General features: G+C 35.8%; 1 pseudogene; it reads right to left on the bottom strand.

The window, feature by feature from the left end:
- Positions 1-11,528: 11,528 nt before the first annotated feature.
- LOC133042348 (myosin regulatory light chain 2, smooth muscle minor isoform-like) lies at positions 11,529-12,320 on the bottom strand (annotated as a pseudogene).
- Between the last annotated feature and the right edge of the window lie 9,418 nt (positions 12,321-21,738).

Here is a 21,738-nt window from a genome sequence, read left to right as displayed (position 1 = left end):
ATGCATACCTGTGCTCTATTTCCTCCGTTATATTAACTTTGGTGTCATCCGGGAGCAATTTTTAACTTAATGCTTCTGTATAGCCTGTGTGTTTGATGTACTCACTGTTTTGGGAGGTTAAGAATTGGCTGCTTTTCCTCCTGAATATCTAATCTGGAAATGGACTGAAGTTTCTTTCTACTCTTTGCACATAGGACAGGTCTCTGTAGGCCTGCTGGGTGACTCATACTAGTGCCTTCTAGTCTTTACCAGTCCTCTCACACTGAGTTCCTTGGGGACTAAACTATAGGCTCAGTAAAAGTTTTAGTTTGATTTAATTTAATTGATGAGCTTGTTGGTATACAAGAGAAAATAGAGAGAATGGATGATTAGGCTTTCTGTTCATTCAAACCCTGGATCACCTCTTTGCTCCCAGACAACATTCAGAGTAAAGCACATGCAAATAGATTTGCACATTTGAGGAAGGAAATTCCTTAGTACAAATATCTCCTTGCTATTCTGCTCCAGTTAGTAAAATTTCTTTTTTTTTTTTTCCTTTATTTATTTATTTATTTTTTCAGTGGGTTTTGTCATACATTGATATGAATCAGCCGTAGATTTACACATATTCCCCATCCCGATCCCCCCTCCCACCTCCCTCTCCACCCGATTCCTCTGGGTCTTCCCAGTGCACCAGGCCCGAGCACTTGTCTCATGCATCCCACCTGGGCTGGTGATCTGTTTCACCATAGATAATATACATGCTGTTCTTTCAAAACATCCCACCCTCACCTTCTCCCACAGAGTTCAAAAGTCTGTTCTGTACTTCTGTGTCACTTTTTCTGTTTTGCATATAGGGTTGTCCAGTTAGTAAAATTTCTAAACAAAAATATACAAAAGAATTTCTATGAAAGTATGTGGCTCTGTCATCTGAAGAAGGCTATCCTAGATATGGGGACCTTGTGGTAAGACCACATAGCCACGGGGAATGAGAAATCTAGTTCCCAGAAAATGCCCAAAAGGGGTAAGACATTTCAGGCAAGCAAGATTGACAGCTTTCATAATTTGGCACTGAGTCATTTTCATAGCCACCAACAGGGACACACATGCATATACACACCAGCCATCCTTCCTCCTCTCTCTTCCATAGATATCTTCCAAGTCCACGGTAAAAACTCAACTAAAGAAAATGAGAAAATCCATGTCATTTGAGCAAATAGATGAAAATTTTTGGATATACCAGGAGGACCCAATTTATCAGTTGGAAAGAAGCGAATAGTAGGTATAGGCGGTTGGGAAAATGACAGGAGAGTTTTGCATTTGAAGAGTGGAATGACTATAGGAGACTAAAAGAAACTAAGCAACTGTCCTTTTCACCTGAACATATGCCCAGACTGGGAAGGGAATCTGGGAAAAGGCAGACGTTCCTCCCTGAGAAATGTTTCTTCCCCGAACAGAGCCAAGAAGAACCAACCATAATGGACAGGACGCTTCTGATTAAGATAAGTCAAGTAAATACTACACAGGTGTCTGTAGAAAATGTTTCTTCTCAGTAGGGAAACAATCCGCTTTACCAAGACAAAATTGATCAAATGCATATTCCCAGATAGGCAGCAGGCTCTCAAACTTCACCACAGGCTGTTGTGTGAATATAGAGAAATGGTGTCTCTAATTGTTTTGTTTCTATGATGATCATAAGTAAATGCCAAGCTGTATTAAGCAGTTATTTCATGCCTGAATCTTACTTCTTAAATTCACTGGAAATGAGTGATGATGAGTGACTTCTGAAATATAAAATTGCAGATTCAATTCCACGTGTTTGTATGTATGTATGCATTTATAGTAATAAAATTATACAGGCAAGTCTCCTACTGTGAATGAGTTCTGTTCCAAGAGCATGTTCGTAAGTCCAATTTGTTTGTAAGTCCAACAAAATTAGCCTACATACACAAGTAACACAATCAGCTATATACTACTATACTATAAAAAGGTTTATAATAATTTTCACACAAATAATATATAAAAAACAAAAACCAAACATTTTTAATCTTATAGTATGGAACCATGAAAAGAACAGTAGTGGTGTACAGCAGCTGGCCTGCAGGGGCTGGCACTGAGTAAATAGGTGAGAAGAATTACTGACTGGAGGAGAAAGAGGAGGTGAGAGATGGTAGAGTGGAAGGACTGTCAGCAATAGGAAGCAGGGGACAAGCTGCAATTTCAGCCATGACTGACGTTGATGGCACATTTTCTGGTTCCTTGCTGGAGTCTATTCTATCTACCCTCTTGAAAAAAATGATCCAGTGATGTCTGGATAATAGATCTTTTTTTTTCTCATCATAGATTACACAGTAGCACCAGATTGCATTCTGAAAGGCTGCTGCAAGTTTTGTGTACCGTTCTATGTTTGGGTCCCATGCCTAAAAATCTAACAGTGCTTCCTCAAAGAAAGAAAATCCTTTTGCCATGACCTGCATCAAGAAATCTCTTGGCTTCTTCAGTTACTTCTCCTTCCTCTTGTCTTTCTTCCTCCTTTCTCTGGGCCTCCAATTCCATCAGATCTTCATTAGTAAGCTCTTCATGTGCTCATCAAGGAGTTCAGTGAAGTTGTCCTCTTGTAGATTTAGTTCCAGCTTCTAGCTGAGAGCCACTAAGTTGCTGAAGACCTCTTTGGACTCCCTGTCCATCTTCTCAAATCCATGAAAATTGTGAACAAGCTGCAGTCAAGGTTCTTCCAAACCTCTTTCATGGTGATGGCTGTAACTTCACGCCAAGCAAAGTGATGTTTTTTTATGGCCTTGTAGATGTTATAGTCCTTCCAAAATTGTCACAAGATTCTTTCTGATTCATCACTCACCTTTACTGTCTAACAAAAAGTGTGATGTAAATAATATTTCTTAAAGATCACTTTAACTCCCTGGCCTGTAGGTTGGATGCGTGACGTATTTTTCGGTGGCAGACATGCTACTTTGTCATTGGGATGGAAGTTGTCCATGAATGGGGGCTGTCTGCATGCTAAGTGGCTTCATTCAACTCTGACTCTTTGTGACCCTATGGATTGTAGCCTGCCAGACTCCTCTCTGCATGAGATTCTCCAGGCAAGAATACTGGAGTGGGTTGCCATGCCCTCCTCCAGGGGATCTTCCCAACCCAGGGATCGAACCCAGGTCTCCCACATTGCAGGCGAATTATTTATCAGCTGAGCCACCAAGGAAGCCCAAGAATACCGGAGTGGGTAGCCTATCCCTTCTCCAGTGGATCTTCCTGACCCAGGAATCGAACCAGAGTCTCCTGCATTGCTGGAGGATTCTTTACCAGCTGAGTTACCAGGAAGCCCTGAAATAAAGATCCTGTACTACTATATCCTGCATAGGACTATACAGTAAAGTACACGAAGCACGGCCACTTTTGGAGAATGCATGCACATGCCAGTGTACCTCAGATGTGTGAACTATCATGTGACTGACTTGTAAATGCATGTTTGCATCTTCTTCAAGCTCATAACTTGAAGGTTAATACGCAGGGGACTTACGTCATAAGTAAGTAAGTATATATACTGTAGGTATATTATGACAATTTGTCTAACTCAAAGCTTTAATGGGGAGTCTTTTGTTTCTGTAACTATTACTTCATATTGTATTGTTTCTTATTTGAGTTAGGCACATTTTCTAATCATATTATTTCAAAGATTATTCAATGTAAAGTCTAGACAGATGGACTTAATGGTCTTTTTTTTTTTAACTTCACAATCTTTTGATATGCTTTTCATTCCCATAAATGTGACTATTTCATATTATGGTTTAATTGGTTTTGTAGAATATGCATTATAATTCCAGAAAAATAAATGACCCAATCAAAAAATGGGCCAAAGAACTAAACAGACATTTCTCCAAAGAAGACATACAGATGGCTAACAAACACATGAAAAGATGCTCAACATCACTCATTATTAGAGAAATGCAAATCAAAACCACAATGAGGTACCATTACACGCCAGTCAGGATGGCTGCTATCCAAAAGTCTACAAGCAATAAATGCTGGAGAGGGTGTGGACAAAAGGGAACCCTCTTACACTGTTGGTGGGAATGCAAACTAGTACAGCCGCTATGGAAAACAGTGTGGAGCTGTCTTAAAAAACTGGAAATAGAACTGCCATATGACCCAGCAATCCCACTTCTGGGCATACACACTGAGGAAACCAGATCTGAAAGAGACACGTGCACCCCAATGTTCATCGCAGCACTGTTTATAATAGCCAGGACATGGAAGCAACCTAGATGCCCATCAGCAGATGAATGGATAAGGAAGCTGTGGTACATATACACCATGGAATATTACTCAGCCGTTAAAAAGAATTCATTTGAACCAGTCCTAATGAGATGGATGAAACTGGAGCCCCTTATACAGAGTGAAGTAAGCCAGAAAGATAAAGAACATTACAGCACACTAACACAAATATATGGAATTTAGAAAGATGGTAACGATAACCCTATATGCAAAACAGAAAAAGAGACACAGAAATACAGAACAGACTTTTGAACTTTGTGGGAGAATGTGAGGGTGGGATATTTCAAAAGAACAGCATGTATACTATCTATGGTGAAACAGATCACCAGCCCAGGTGGGATGCGTGAGACAAGTGCTCGGGCCTGGTGCACTGGGAAGACCCAGAGGAATCGGGTGGAGAGGGAGGTGGGAGGGGGGATTGGGATGGGGAATATGTGTAAATCCATGGCTGATTCATATCAATGTATGACAAAACCCACTGAAATGTTGTGAAGTAATTAGCCTCCAACTAATAAAAAAAAAAAAAAGAAGATGCATTATAATACAGATACATAATATGCATGTAAAATACACATAAAAAATTCATGCATAAACTGCTTCTTATTCTAAAAGTAAAATGTTTCCACACTCTTACATCTTCCAGTCAGTAGACGTCATAAATAAGCTGCATCATATGAAACATCTATTAGAACTGGAGTATTCTTTAAAATGTGTATTTCTTTATCATGCTTAAATATCATCCATCTTTGTACTTACCTTTCAGTCTTGGGTGGCAAGAGGTTAAACAATAGAGTGGATGGATTAGGACTCACCTTTAGATGCTATTTTAAATCAGTGCCTGTGTCTATGATATTACCCTTGCAAAATGCTTTTGGAAGAGTTGATGTTCAATTATATCATTAGAGAGAAAAGCTAAAAATATTTTCACTTGCTTTTCTTGTTTGTATTTTTTCAGCTTGTTAAACTAGGGTCTGTTTTGTCTAGGTTATTTGCAATCTCATCCTCATCCAGAGAAATGTGGTTTGCAAATTAAAATAGTAACATCAGCAATTTCCCCTGAGAGAGACTTGCTTCTACCCTGCCAGAGGCAGTATCACTAAGTAACAAATATTGAGAAGATTTCTCTCAGCTGCTACTGTGCTTATGAGTGTATGAGCACTGGCAGGCAGGGACCTGTCATCTACAGATGCTAATACAAACTAATGTGAACCATAATCATGAATTTCTTTTGGAGACATGGCATTACTATTATTACTACAAGAATATTTGCCAAAGGCAAAAAAAAAAAAAAAAAGCCAACCAAATAACAACACAAAATCTTCCTGATTCCTCCACTGTCTGCTTCATTAAGTGATTCTCCAGACCTCAGCTAAATATATTCTCTCTCTCGACCTAATCTTGCAATCCTCACTCCTATCAAAGTAGAAATATTGGCCAAATAATGATTGCAAAACCACAGCCTAAGACTAGAAGCAACTGTGTTTTTGTTTTGTTTTATATTTTTTATTATGTCCCTTAGCTTAAATGAAGCTCAAGACCTAAAAGCTAGTGTATCTTTCACAGTTACTGCATTTTTTTGAGAACTCATAATTAAGACAGGGAAGAGGAGTGTAAGAACACTTATGTATGTGTATGTTCATGAAATAACAAACCTTCAACATCCTTGTGAAATCACTATTTCTTGTGATTATTTCTTGTATTTATGGAATTATTTTTGCTACTGTCTTTCCTTATTTATAAAATAAACATTGGTAGAGCTGTTTGCCAGATTGTGTGATGATGCTGGCATGGGAATATGAATTAACCTCTAACATAAAGTATAAACATAGAAGGATGGGAAAATGGAGTAAGAAGTGATCTTTTTGGTGAGGTGGGTTTAGAGGAGGTTAGATTTAAGCCAGATGTTCATGCTAATCATAGGATGGAAAAATCTTCTTGGGAGAGTGAGCAATATGAAAATATTCTGGCCACATGAGGCTAGCATGCAAAATCTAAGCACATATTGAAATGCATGACATGGGTAGTATGTAGGAAAGAGTGAAATCTGATTTTTCAAATGATTTGATGACATATCAGAAGGGAAGGGCAGGCCGTTGGTGCTGTGGCTCTTCCCCTAACTTCAGGGACACAGGAGGGCTTGAATCTCCCTTAAAACATTAACTCAAGTAATTGTTTGGTGCTTATCTTTGTTGGATCTATGATGAATGAGAATTTATTTGAGGGTGGTGTATCAGAAGAAATACCTGTACATTTGGTCCAGATGAGTATTTAGCACCAAGTACCCAGTATTGAGGGCTTCCCAGGTGGTGCTAATGGTAAAGAACCCATTTGTCAATGCTGGGAGACATAAGAGATACGGGGTTCAATCCCTGGGTTGGGAGGATCCCTTTGACAAGGGCATGGCCACGCACTCCAATATTATTGCCTGGAGAATCCCATGGACAGAGGAGCCTGGTGGGCTACAGTCCGTATGGTCGTAAAGAGTTGGACACGACTGAAGTGACTTAGCACTCATGCATGCCCAGGATTGATAAACTGTAGCTACACTAGAGAGTGAGTGCTAGTTCTGCACCTTTGAGGGAGCTACATAGCTAGGCAGGGATAAAATCCAGAGACTCCAGAGCCCACGCGCTCTCTGACTTCTAATTATCCACATACAATGAACCTTGTCTATTGTGAACACAGAGAACTTGAGTGATGAATGATCAAGACAGAAACTCTGCCTGGAAGTCACCAGACTTCTTTGCCTGCTCTGCTTTGTATGCCATACTTTCTTCCTTTTCTGTTCTTTCTTAACACTGACTAAGCAGAGAAGGTGAAAGAAGTTCTATCTTGTGAGTTGAATGGCAATCTGAACTCAAGACTTCTGCTGTTAGTAGAACAGAGTTGGTATTGGAGACAATAAGATCTTCACATGTAGTTAATTTTTTATCATAAATATTTCATTCTCACAGTATGAACATGAAAAATTAAAACTAAAGCCACCTGTATCCATAACCTAGAGATAATTATTAACATAGTCTTGATACTGATATATATATTTACTAATAAATTCCATAAATGTATTCTTTTATGCATGACTTTTCTCACATGTGGGACTTTGCTGGTGGCTCAGACAGTAAAGAATCTGCCTGCAGTGTGGGAGACTCAGGCTCAATCCCTGGGTTGGGGAGATCTCCTGGAGAAGGGAATTGCAACCCACTCCAGTATTCTTGCCTGGAAACTTCCATGGACAGAGGATCCTGGTAGACTACAGTCTATGAGGTCTCAAAGAGTGGGACACAACTGAGCGACTTAACACTTCACTTTCTCACATGTGCCATGAATATTCTACCATGTTGCAGGGTAAATATGCAGCATGATTTTTAATGACTCCATAGAATTCTACTTGTATGACTATTATATTATTTAACCAACCTATCAATACAACTTTTTGCTATTAGTTTCAATACTGTTTTCAATACATGTGGAAATTGCTTTTCTGAAAATTATCAATTTATAATTCCACAAGTAGCATTTGCCACAGCATATCTATGCATTTTCCCACCAACACTTAATTCACATTTTTAAAACCTTTTGTCAGCATAGTAGGTGAAAAGTATTTTTTTTATATTTGTATTTTCTAATAATTTTTATATTAAATGAAAAGTTATAAGGAAGAAAGTATCACTAAAAATGCTGCCATATAGAGATAACTATGTTAAAATCTTGGTGCTTAACCTTCTGAAAATTTATAATGCATATATACATATGATTTTTAAAAATAAATTGGACTATACAGTACATGCTATTTTTCACCAACAGTATATTTCACTAAGGATGTTGTTCAATGAGAAAATGATATTCTATTGTGTGTATTTCACAATTTCCCTATTGTTGAATATTTATATTCAGTAATTTCCCAAATGTTGAATATTTCTTATCTTCTTGCTATTATACAATGGTGCTGTGATGAACACCCTCATATAGAGTCTTGATCACTTGTCAATTATTTCCTTAATATTATTCTCTTCAAATGGAATTATTTGGCAAAAAATTCTGCATACAGTCAAATTGTCTTTTATAAATCCAAATCCCTGTCTTTGTTAGCAGTATATACAGATATCCATTTCTCTATACTCTCGGCAACACTAGATATAATCATATTTTAAATCTCTACCAACAAAATAAATGAAAGGTATTATAAATCATGCATCTTAGATTCAGTGAGATTGATTATCCTTTAATATTTATTGACTATTATTTCTTCAATGGTAAGTTGCCCTCTGATGTACTCTGCCCATTTTTTAGTAGTCTGTTCATCTTTTCTTTAAAGAAGAATTCTTTATATGTTAGAGGATATTAACATTTGTCCGCTACATGATGCTACTGACTTTTAATTTTGACTATGGTGATTTTACTGAGATAAACTTTAAAATATATATGGAGAAAAATCTACAAATCTTTCTTGGTGTCCTTTCTGTTACAGGATTTTTATTCACCCTAAAAGTATTGAGCTGTTTTAAAAAATTTCTTATAGTGTTTTCTTTTAAACTGAAGGTCAGTCATTAACTCATTTAGAGTTTTTCTTTTTCCTGCATTTTCTCAAATCCATTATAACCTTTATAATTCCTCTATCAATTTGAAATATTTTTCTTGTACAATATGTATATAATATATATTCTATATAGATTTATATATATATGTTCTCTCAATATTGTTTAAAAATAAATATTAATAGCAGATAGAGTGTGTTTCTACAATATTTAGTCTACCATATACATTTTGGAATACTTTTGCCTCATTCCAATAAATCCATTATGATTTTCAGAGACTGTACATGAAATTTATAAATTTAGTGAAAATCTTTAGCTCCATAATATTGAGCTTCCTCATGTAAAAACGAATTCTTCCCTTAATTCAAAGTTTCTTTCATAATTCTCATGATATGTTTGCATCATTTACAAAGACATTTTGCACATTTACTGTTGCTTATTCTTATGATTTTTGTGTATGTTGTTATTATAAATGAGGTTTTTTTTGTGTATATGTACATACAGATGTACATACATAGGCATGCATGCTCAGTTGCTCAGTTGTGTCTAACTCTTTGGGACTCCATGGACTGTAGCCCATCAGGCTCCTCTGTCCACGGGATTTCCCAGGCAAGAATACTGGAGTGGGTTGCCATTTCCTTTTCCAGGGGATCTTCCTGACCTAAGGATTGAACCCACATCTCCTGCATCTCCTGCAATGGCAAGTGAATTTTTTACCACTGAGCCACAGGGAAGCCCATATATGTATATTTATTTTTGCATTGAAAAGTGAAACATTCATTTTAAAAAGTTACAGAAAGCATAGCTACTATTTATGAAGTGTTCTCTCTTTTAAACACCACTGAGGTCAAGACATAAATTTCTAAATGTTCCAGAAACCCATTATGTGCCCCTTCCCTATCATGACATTTCCTCCTCAATGATGATCAGAATTTTGTGATGATTATTGCCTTGGCCTTATTTATAGTTCTTATGTTGGAACTATACATGTCCTTATTTATCTGTAAATATAATATATATATATTTCACTTTTCCTTCTTGTTGAATTAAAATAATTATATTCTATAATTATATTTTCTTGTGCAATTGATTTGTTACTTTCATACATTAGCTGATACTCTGTTCAATATTATAGTTGATTATCCTTTTTAAAGAAGTAATTTTCTTATATCATCAGTAAATTATGTTATTTATCGTTTCCTTTCCAGTGTCTAAATTTTCATTTAAACCTATAGGGTCTTTCTCAACTGTTAGTCTAATAACATTGGTTACAGCTAAGAGAACAATGTTAAATAATGGCAATAATCAGAATACCAGTTTTTTTCCTGATACTAATGGCCATACTTTTATTGTTTGTCATTGCTACCATATAGTGGTTGTTTTGAGATATATGTTTATCATGTAAAGCAATATTATTTTATTTCTATTTTCTGAGAGATTTTTTTCAGAAAGAATATAAAATATTATCATGTGGCATTGTAGTATCACCCAAGGCAATTGTTTGTCTTTGTTATTTTGAGTGACAAATAAAATTTGTAGAGCTATTTGGAGAGAAAATGTATTTTATACTATTGGTATTGTCAACTGGAAACATGATATTCCCTAACTTAATATTCTTCAGGAAAATTGAGTATTTTTCTTCATACTTTTTGTTCCATATTTCTTAACTTTACATGTAGTGATTCTGTATTTTTGTAGGTACTGGATGGAGTCTCTTAAAATTACAATTTAAAATTGAGTTTTTAAATTTATTTTATAATTGGCCTCTATAATGACCTCACTTATTAGCTTTAAAAGCGTTTTCTATTTGTTTTCTCCTAAAGTTTTTCCAGCAAATAATCATAGCATCTGTAATGATTATTTTTCTTTTTAAATTTTTATAATTTGGGGGCTTGCACTTCTGGCCAAGAGGCATTAACAGAGATGAATTTTACTCCCCATCCTTAACAATTGCAGATCTGGACAAAATACATGAAGCAATGATTTTTTAAAGTACTTACTTTTTCTTCATGTATTCCTAGCTTTACTAAAGTATGCTTGACAGATAAAAATTGTATATATTTGTGGTGATTTGATGTTCATATAAATTCTGAAATAGTTACCACTATCAATCTAATTTACCATCCATCACCTCATATAGTTACCCTTTTGTTGTATGTATGTGTGTGTGTGTGTGTGTATGTGTGGTGAGAATACTTGAGATCTACCCTCTGAGCAAATTTCAAATGTACAATATATTATTATTAACTATCATCACCATTAGACCTCCATCTTACAACTGAAAGTTTGTACCCTTTGACCAACATCTCCCCATTTCCATCCCACCCACCCCATCTCCCAGATCTTGGTAACTATCATTTTATTCTCTCTATTCTGTTTATTTGTGTTCAATATTTTTAGATTCCTCATAAAAGTGAGATAATGTGGTATTTGTATTCCTGTGTTTTGCTTTATTTCACTTAGTGTCATGTCTCTAGGTTCACCTATGTTGTCACAAATGCCAGAGAAAATATTTTTATTTTTTTGAGAAACCTCATACTTTTTTTCATAATGGCGGTACCAATTTCCATTCACATCAAAATGGGCAAGGGTTCCTTTTTCTCCACATCTTCATCACCACTCAATATCTTTTTTTTTATCATAAAGTTTAATTATGGTTCAGAAAAAATTGAGTGAATAGCCATCTCTGAAAAAATATATTGACTCTGTAGACTGCAGATACTGGGGGCGGGGAGGGTAGACAGCAGCTGGTAAGTTAAATTACCTAATTTTCTATTCTTAAAATGACAAGAAGTCCCACATCCAGTCTGATTATAGAGATGCATGTGCCCCAAATGGCTAAGAATAAATACAACAAGAAAGGCAGAAGCTGTAAAGCTAAGGGCATGCAATAGGCTCTAAGAGAAAGTCTCAGAAATACCCTGAGTGGCAACAAGGAATGTTTGGCTGGAGTTTGAAGTTCTTTTTAGTCGTCTTTGTCTTTCACTCCATGCTTAAGGATGCGCGTGAACTCGATGTAATTGAAATTCCCCTTTTTGTCAGTAGGTGCTTCTCTGTACAGCTCGTCCACTTCCTCATCTATAAACCGGTCTCCCATTGTGGTCAGCAGTTCTCTCAGGTAATCCTCCTGAATGATGCCAGTTGCTTCTTCATCAAAGCAAACAAAAGCATTTCTGATGACATCTTCTGGATCTGTGCCATTTAACTTTTCACCAAACATTGTGAGAAACATGGTAAAATTATGGGACCTAGAGCCTCATTCATCATGGCATCCAGATATCATCAGTTGGATTTTTTTCCCAGTGAAGCAAGCATGTCATGCAAGTCTTCCTTGTCGATGAACCCGTCCCTGGTCTGGTCGATCATGTTGAAGGCCTCCTTGAACTCCTGAATCTGGGACTGGTCAAACATGGCAAACACGTTGGAGGTCGCGCACTGGGGGCCCTTCTTGGTGGTCTTGGTCTTTGCTCTTTTGCTCGACATGGTGGCAGTTAAATCCCTAACTCAGCCGTGAGAATCCGAGAGCTTCTGGAACCTCCTCGCTGCCCCGGCTGCCGCTATCAACTCCCTTCCACTCCCAGAGCTCAATATCTTTTACACCGTAATTTTTGGACACTGTGTGTGCTCAATCATATCAATCATGTCCAACTCTTTGTGACCCCATGGACTGTAGACCGAGAGGCTCCTCTGTCCTTGAAATTCTCCAGGTAAGAGTACTGGAGTGGGTTGCCATTTCCCACTCCAGGGGAATCTTCCTGACCCAAGGATCGAACCCAAGTCTCCAGTGTCTCCTGAGTTGCAAGTGTATTCTTTACTGTTTGAGCCATCACGGAAGCCCCCAGAAGCCTGACATGCACTCAGAGGCTCAAAGTCCTCGTGTCAGACACTGAAGGGGACCATGTCAGCTTAGACACTGGGGGAAATTTAAACCAGAAATGTGATCCTTAGAAGAAGAGAAAGAAAACAAGCCCTATGACTGGACCAGCTTGCTGTCCAAAGATAGTTTCCAGGCTGCATTACAGACAAGGTGCATCCAAACTGAGCTTGATCAGTGAATGAGAAATACATTAGAGGTGAGGGAAGTCACAGAGTTACAGTCTGCAGAATATTGGAGAGGAAGAGTAAGTCTGCTCATAGAGAAAGAGAAAGCTCTAGGGATCTGCAGAGGTCTTCTCAAGTTTTGGGCTCAGTTCTGATTTAAACATGTGAGAGAAGAAATTATTCAAGCTAGGAAAAAAAAAAAAAAAGAAGCACTGAACAACAGCAGGCAGGAGAATTTCTGGAACTTTTAAAACTAGAGATGGTTTGCATTTCCAACAGTCAGAGCAGAAAGATGTTGAAAGAAATGGGCTATTGTATAGAGTTCTAGAAAAACATCACCTTAATAGTGGGGCTAAGTTAGGATTAGACTAAAGCTAACTCTGGACCCACTCTAAAATATCTTAAAAGCTGTCATTGAAAATATTCAACTAATTCCAAGAAATTTTGCTGCATGCTAAAATAAAACATAGCACTACTTAAAGGACACAAAAAAATCCAGCATTCTATAATATCATGCCAAGAATGAAAAGAAGCATAAAAATTTGAGTCACAACTGGGTGAAAAATGAATCAATTACAAAAACTAAAAATAACAGAGATGATGAAAATAGCAGAAAAAGTCATTAAGACAGTTATTGTAAGTATGCATGTCCATGTGTTCAAATAGATTGAGACAAACAGAATCATGAGGCGAAAAACAGACCATACATAAGAACACAAGTGGACTAGAAATGAAAAATACAATATCTGAAATAAAAATTACATTGGACGAGAACAGCAGCAGGTTAAATGCCACAGAAAAAAATTTTTCTCAGTGAACATGAAAATAAAGCACAAAGAAAATAAAAGACTGGAAAAATGAAGAGAGTATATAGATAAGATATCAAACAGCTTAATATAATGTGTAATTGGAGTCCCAGTAAAAGAGGAGAACACAGAGAAAACAATGATGGGGAAATTTTTTTCATTTGATGATAACTATACATGTATAGATTCAGGATGCTCAAATAATTCCAAATAGAATAAACATTTTTTAACAAAAAGTATAGCAAGGCATTTCATACAAAAAAAATTTTTTGATGAAAACCAGTGCTAAAGAAAAAAATCTTAAGACAGAGAAAAAGGACACAAGCAAAAAAATAAAATGACAGTAGACTATTCATCAGAAACCATGCAAGCCAGAAAATAATGGGAAAATGTCTTTGATGTGGTGAAAGGAAAGCAAAAACACACAAAAATTGTTTAGGTTTCTTCACTCAGCAAAATTTTCTTTCCAAAAGGGAGACATTTTTGACAAGCTGAAGCTGAGAGAATTTATTGTCATCAGATTTCTATCTACACAAATGTTAAAAGAAGTATTTCAGGCAGAAGAAAATTATACCAGATGGAACTTAGGATATAAACCTGGGAATAAAGATCACCAAAAATGATAACTACATGGGTAAATTTATAAAATAAATTGTTTCCACATTTTTAATCATTCTAAGAATTAATTAATTGTATAAGCAAAAAATAAAGCAATGTATTGTGGCATTTAAAGCATATGTAGAAAGAAAATATATGACAACAGTACAAATAAGAAGGGAAGTGGGAATATTATTTGAAGGCAAAATTTGTAGAATGAAACTAAGGCAGTGTTTGGAAAAAAACTTACAGTGCTAATTACTTACATTAAAAAGGAAGAAAGGTCTTAAGTCAATAATCTAAGTTTCTACTTTAATAAACTAGAAAGAGAAGAGATAATTCAACTTAAAGCAGAAGGAAATAATGTAAATAAGAGCCAAAATCAATACAATCAAAAACAAAAATGCAATAGAAAAAAATCAACTAAACCAAAAGCTAGTTCTTTAAGGTCAATAAAAATTATAAATATTATAAAAAGTAAAATAATAATAATGTGTTCACTGACATTAAATTGCTATGAATAACTTAATATCAATAAATTTGACAACTCAGATGAAATGGACACACAACTCTGAAATACTCAAACAGCTCACTAAAGAAAAATAGATAATGTGAATAGCTTAACATCTCTAAAGAAACTAAATTATTCTTAAAAACCTTCCCCAAAAGAAAACTCTAGGCCCAGATGGCTTCATGGGTAAAAACATACCAAAAATCTAAGGACAAAATAATAGTGATTCTGCACAGATTCTTCCAGAAATAAAAAAGGAGGAAACACTTAGTAATTTACTTTATGTTTTGGAACCTTAAAGAAGGACTTTATAAGAAAGAAACTTCAACATCTCTTATAAATAAATGAATCCAGCAATATATAAGAATAATTACACATAATATATAAAAAGAATAATGTATCATGACCAAGTAAGACTTACTCTAGAAATGCAAGGTTGTTTCTACATTAAAATAAATCAGTGTAATTCCTCATATAAGGAGAATAAAGAAGAGAATCGTATGGATCATCTCAACAGGTACAGGAATAGTATTTAAATTCAATATCAATTAAATCAATTAATTTAATTAATCAATTAAATTTAGTGATAAAACTCACAGCAGATTATTCTCAGGAAAAGGACACTTCCTCATGGTATGAAATACATCTGTGAAAAAATCTACAACTAATATCATGTGTAATCGTGAACAAATGAGCACTTCTGTATAAGATCATGAATAAGGCAGGAACACCCACCCTCACCATTCTGTTCAACATTGGGAAGGGAAAAAGTACATACAGATTAGAAAGTGAAAGCGTTAGTCACTCAGTCATCTCTGACTCTTTGTGACCCCCATGGACTGTATCCCTCCTGGCTCTTCTGTCCATGGAATTCTCCAGGCACAAATACTAGGGTGGGTTGCTGTGTCCTTCTCTGGGTGATCATTCCCACTAGGGATTGAACCTGGGTCTCCCATATGGCAGGCAGATTCTTTACCAACTGAGCCACCAGGGAAGCCCCATAGATTAGAGAGGAAGAAGTAAAAATATCTTTATCCATAGTTATGTCAGTATAGAAAAATCCTAACTTTTCTAAAACAAGTCTAGTAGAAGTAATGAGTAAATTCAGCAGTCTCAAGATATAAGGTTAATATAAAACTTTTAAATGTGTATCTTTAAATTGCTGTTATTAGTCACTAAGTTGTGTCTGACTTTTTGTGACCCCCACGGACTGCAGCATGCCAGGCTTCCCTGTCCTTCACCACCTCCTGGAGTTTGCTCAAACTCATGTCCATTGAGTAGGGGTGCCATCCAACTATCGCATCCTGTTGCCGTGCCATCCAACTATCGCATCCTGTTGCCCTCTTCTCCTCCTGCCCTTAATCTTTCCTAGAATCAGGGTCTTTTCCAATGGGTCAGCTAGAAAAGGCAGATGAATCAGAAATCAAATTGCCAACATATGTTGGAACATAGAAAAAAGAATTCCAGGAGATACATCTACTTCTGCTTCATGGACTACACAAAAGCCTTTGACTGTGTGGATCTAAACAAACTGTGATAAATTCTTAAAAGAGATGGAATACTGGACCATCTTACCTGCCTCCTGAGAAACCTGTATGCAGGTCAAGAAGCAATAGTTAAAACTGAACATGGAACAACGTACTGGTTCAAAGTTGGGAAAGAAGTATGACAAGGTTGTATATTGTCACCCTTCTTATTTAACTTACATGCAGAGTACATCATATGAAATCCTGGACTGGATGAATCATAAACTGAAATCAAGATTTCTGGGACAACACCTCAGATATGTAGATGAGACCACTCTAATAGTGGAACACGAAGAGGAACTAAAGAGCCTTTTGATGAGTGTGAAAGAGAAGACTGAAAAAGCTGGCTTGAAACACAACATTCAAAAAACTAAGAGTATGGCATTCAGTCCCACCACTTCATGGCAAATAGATGGGGGAAAACTGGAAGCAGTGACAGATTTTTTTTTCTTGGTCTCCAAAATCACTGCAGATGGTGACTGTAGCCATGAATTAAAAGACACTTGCTCCTTGGAAGGAAAGTTATGACAAACCTAGACAGCATATTAAAAAGCAGAGACATCACTTTGCCTACTGGTTTTTTCAGTAGTCATGTATGGATGTGAGAATTGGAGCATAAAGAAGGCAGAGCACAAAGAAGGCAGAGCACTGAAGAACTGATGCTTTCATATTGTGGTGCTGGAGAAAACTCTTGAGAGTCCTTTGGATAGCAAAGAGATCAAACCAGTCAATCCTAAGGGAAATCTTTGAATTAACTATTAATAATTAGAAATACCTAGAAATAAATTCAGAGAAGGCAATGGCAACCCACTCCAATACTCTTACCTGGAGAATCCCAGGGACGGCGGAGCCTGGTGGGCTGCCGTCTATGGGGTCGCACAGAGTCGGACATGACTGAAGTGACTTAGCAGCAGCAGAAATAAATTGAACAAAATATGTATAAGACCTGTACAGTGAAAACTACTAACCTTTGCTGAGAGAAATTAAGAAACATATGAATGGAGAAGTATGTTCATGGTTCAAATCTATAAATGTCAATTTTTCCCACAATTTGATCTATAGGTTTAATGCAGTAGTATTCAACACCCCCCCCCCAATTTTTTAGTGGAAATGCAAAGCACCTAGAATAGTCAAAATAAATTTAAAATATGAACCAAGAGGAATTCAAACTACCTGATTTCAAAGCTTACTCTGAAGCCACAGGGATTAAGGCAGTGTGGTATTGGAATAAGGATAGATATTCAAATAAGTAGAACAGAACAGGTAGTATAGAAAAAAACCAACAAACATATGATTAATTGATTTTCAAGGTGCCAAGGTATTGCAATGGGGAAAAGAATCTTTTCAACAAATCCTACTGGAGCAATTGAATATCCACAAGCAAAAAACAATGACCCTAGACTCTAATCTCACACTACACATAAAAATTAACTCAGAATAGATCACAAACTTAAATGTAATATGTCAAATTTTTAAAACGTCTAGATGAAAATTGGGGAAAAACATACTTTGTGATTTAGATAGGCAAACATTTCTTATACATGACTCACATAAGCATAAACCAAAGAGAAAAATAATTAATTAAATTTCAATATTAACCTCTTGTCCTTCAAAAAGTACTGTTAAAAAATGAAGCGGTAAATCACACAGTGGGAGAAACTCATTGCAAAACATGTAATTGATAAAGAGTTGTATCCAGAATGTATAGAGAACTCTTTCAATTTAATAAGATGAGCCAACTAAAAAATGACAGAAGATACAAAACCAAAACTTTAACAAAGAAGATATAACAATGTCAACACACTCATAGAAATGTTCTCAACATCATTATTCATTAAGGAAATATGAATAACAACTACAATGTGTCACTCATACACACCTTCTTAATATGCTGAAAGAAAAAAGTGACATTATTCAAGGTTGCCAAGGATATGCAACGATTGGGAAAGCAACAATTTTATAGCCAGTATGAGAAATTATTGTTATTAAATTAAGCATACTATTTTAGTGGGGAAAGTGGACACCCTTGTCTTGTTCCTGATCTTAGAGGGAATGATTTCAGTTTTTCACCATTGAGAATAATCTTTGCTGTAGGCTTATCATCTATGGCCTTTACTATGTTGAGGTAGGTTCCTTCTATGTCCATTTTTTGAAGAGTTTTCATCATAAATGGGTGCTGAATTTTGTCAAAGGCTTTTTCTGTATTTATTGAGATGATCATATGGTTTTTATCTTTCAGTCTCTTAATATGGTGTATCACATTGATTGACTTGTGTATATTGAAGAATCCTTGCCTTCCTGAAATAAATCCAACTTGATCATGGTGTATGAGCCTCTTGATGTGTTGCTGAGTTCTGTTTGCTAAAATTTTGTTGAGGATTTTTGCGTCTATGTTCATCAGAGATATTGGCCTGTAATTTAATTTCTTTGTGTTGTCTTTGGTTTTGGTATCGGGCTGATGGTGGCCTCATAGGATGAATTTGGAAGTGTTCCTTCCTCTGCAATTTTTTGAGAGTTTTAAAAGGATAGGCATTAGCTCTTCTCTAAATGTTTGATAGAATTCTCCTGCAAAGTCATCTCGTCATGGGCTTTTGTATTTTGAGAGATTTTTGATCACAGCTTCAATTTCAGTGCTTGTAATTGGGTTGTTCATAATTCCTATCTCTTCCTGGTTCAGTCTTGGAGGATTGAACTTTTATAAGAATCTGCCTATTTCTTTCAGGTTATCCATTTTATTGCCATGTAGTTGTTCATATAGTCTCTTATAATGCTTTGTATTTCTGCATTGTCTGTTGTAACCTCTCTTTTTTATTTCTAATTTTGTTGATTTGATTCTTCTCTCTTTTTTTCTTGATGAGTCTTGACAAAGCCAAAGGTTTGTCAATTTTATCTTCTCAAAGAACCAGTTCTGGAAGTCCTAGCTACAGCAATCAGAGAAGAAAAAGAAATAAAAGGATTCTAGATCAGAAAAGAAGAAGTAAAGCTCTCACTGTTTGCAGATGACATGATACTGTACATAGAAAACCCTAAAGATAGTATCAGAAAATTACTAGAGCTAATCAATGAATTTAGCAAAGTTGCAGAAGACAAAATCAATATATAGAAATCACTTGTATTTCTATTTACTAACAATGAAAAATCAGAAAGAGAAATTAAGGAATCAATCCCATTTACCATTGCAACAAAAAGAATTAACTATCTAGGAATGAACTTACCTAAGGAGACAAAAGAATTGTATACAGATAATTTATAAGACTAATGAAAGAAATCAAAGATGACATAAACAGATGAAGAGATATTCCATGTTCCTGGGTAGGAAGAATCAATATTGTGGAAATGACTATACTACCAAATGCAATCTACAAATTCAATATGATCCCTATCAAATTACCAATGACACTTTTCACAGAACTAGAACAAAAAATTTCACAATTCATATGCAAACACAGAAGACCCTGAATAGCCAAAGCAGTCTTGAGAAAGAAGACTCGAGTTGGAGAAATCAACTCTCCTGACTTCAGGTTATATTACAAAGCTACAATCATCAAGACAGTATGGTACTGGCACTAAAACAGAAATATAAACCAATGAAACAAGAGAGAAAGCCCAGAAATAAACCCATGCACCTATGGGTACCTTATTATTGAACAAGGAGGCAAGAATATACAATGGGGCAAAGACAGCCTCTTCAATAAATGGTGCTGGGGAAACTGGACAGCTACATGTAAAAGAATGAAATTAGAACACTTCCTAACACTATACACAAAGATAAGCTCAAAATGTATTAAAGACCTAAATGTAAGATCAAAAACTATAAAACTCTTAGAGGAAAATACAGGCAGAACACTCGATGACATAAATCAAAGCAAGATCCTTTATGACCCACCTCCTAGAGTAACAGAAATAAAAATAAAAGTAAACAAGTAGGACCTGATTAAACTTAAAAGCATTTACACAGCAAAGGAAGCTATAAGCAAGGTGAAAAGACAACCCTCAGAATGGGAGAAAATAATAGCAAATGAAACAACTGACAAAGGATTAATTTCTAAAATATACAAGCAGCTCATAGAACTCAATACCTGAAAAACAAACAACCCAATCAAAAAGTGGGAAAAAGACCTAAACAGACATTTCTCCAAAGAAGACATACAGATGGCTAACAAACACATGAAACAATGATCAAGATCGCTCATTATTAGAGAAATGCAAATCTAAACCACAATGAAATATCACCTTACACCTGTCAGAATGGTCATCATCAAAAAGTCTACAAAAAATAAATGCTTGAGAGGGTGTGGAGAAAAAGGAACACTCTTGCACTGTTGGTGGGAATCTAAATTGATACAGCCACTCTGGAAGACGGTATGGAGATTCCTTAAAAAACTAGTAATAAAACCACCATATGACCCAGCAATCCCACTCCTAAGCATGTACCCTGAGGAAACCAAAATTGAAAAAGACACATGTATTCCATTGTTCACTGCAGCACTATTTACAATAGCTAGAACATGGAAGGAACCTAGATGTCCGTCAACAGATGAACTGATAAAGAAGTTGTGGTACATATACACAATGGAATATTACTCAGCCAAAAAAGGAACACCTTTGAGTTAGTTCTGATGAGGTTGATGAACCTAGAACTTATTATACAGAGTGAAGTAAGTCAGAAAGATAAACATCATATTCTAATGCATATATACGGAATCTAGAAAAATGATACTGAAGAATTTACTTACAGGGCAGCAATGGAGAAACAGACATAGAGAATAGACTTGTGGACATGGGGAGAGGGGAGGAGGGGGGAGGAGAGGGTGAGAAATAATGAAAAATGCAAAACTATATTGACAGAATGTGGATCAGTGATTGCCAGGTGCAAGGAACAGGTAAGATGAAGTGATTAATTTCAAAAGGTTACAGGCAACATTTTATCTTGATAGCTTATATCATGATTATGGTCACAGTAACACAGTTACTTAAGTTTGTCAAGTTTTCTTGAATTGTACCGTTAAAATCAGCAAATTTTATTTTATGTAAATAATGTCAATGTAGCTGGTAAATATAAATTTGCACTTTTTAAAAATTTTCTTTTGTTTTCTGGCCTGATAATATTGACTAGCACTTTTAAAATTATAGTAAATAATAGTGGTAAGAGAATGACCTTTGACTTTTTCCTGATTTCATGACTTGTGCATCCACTGTTTCACTATTAGGTATGATGATGGACTATTTGTTTGGAATAGAATATCCTTGCCATCTTTAGTGAATAAACTATATTTTTGTTTTGCTAAGTGTTTTCACAAGCAATGTCTGCTGGGTACCTAACTGTGATCATAGGGATTTTCAAATTTGGTTTTCAAATAGGATAAATTATATTAATAGATTTTCCATAAAATATGATTTATAGATTTTAAATCATCTATGATGCAATACTGCTTGTCTTTTATGTATTTTTTTTT

This window comes from Dama dama, chromosome 21, assembly GCF_033118175.1.
Source record: "Dama dama isolate Ldn47 chromosome 21, ASM3311817v1, whole genome shotgun sequence".
In the NCBI taxonomy this organism is placed as follows: Eukaryota; Metazoa; Chordata; class Mammalia; order Artiodactyla; family Cervidae; genus Dama; species Dama dama.
Note: the sequence above shows the minus strand (reverse complement) of the source record. Positions and strands in the feature narration are given on the sequence as shown.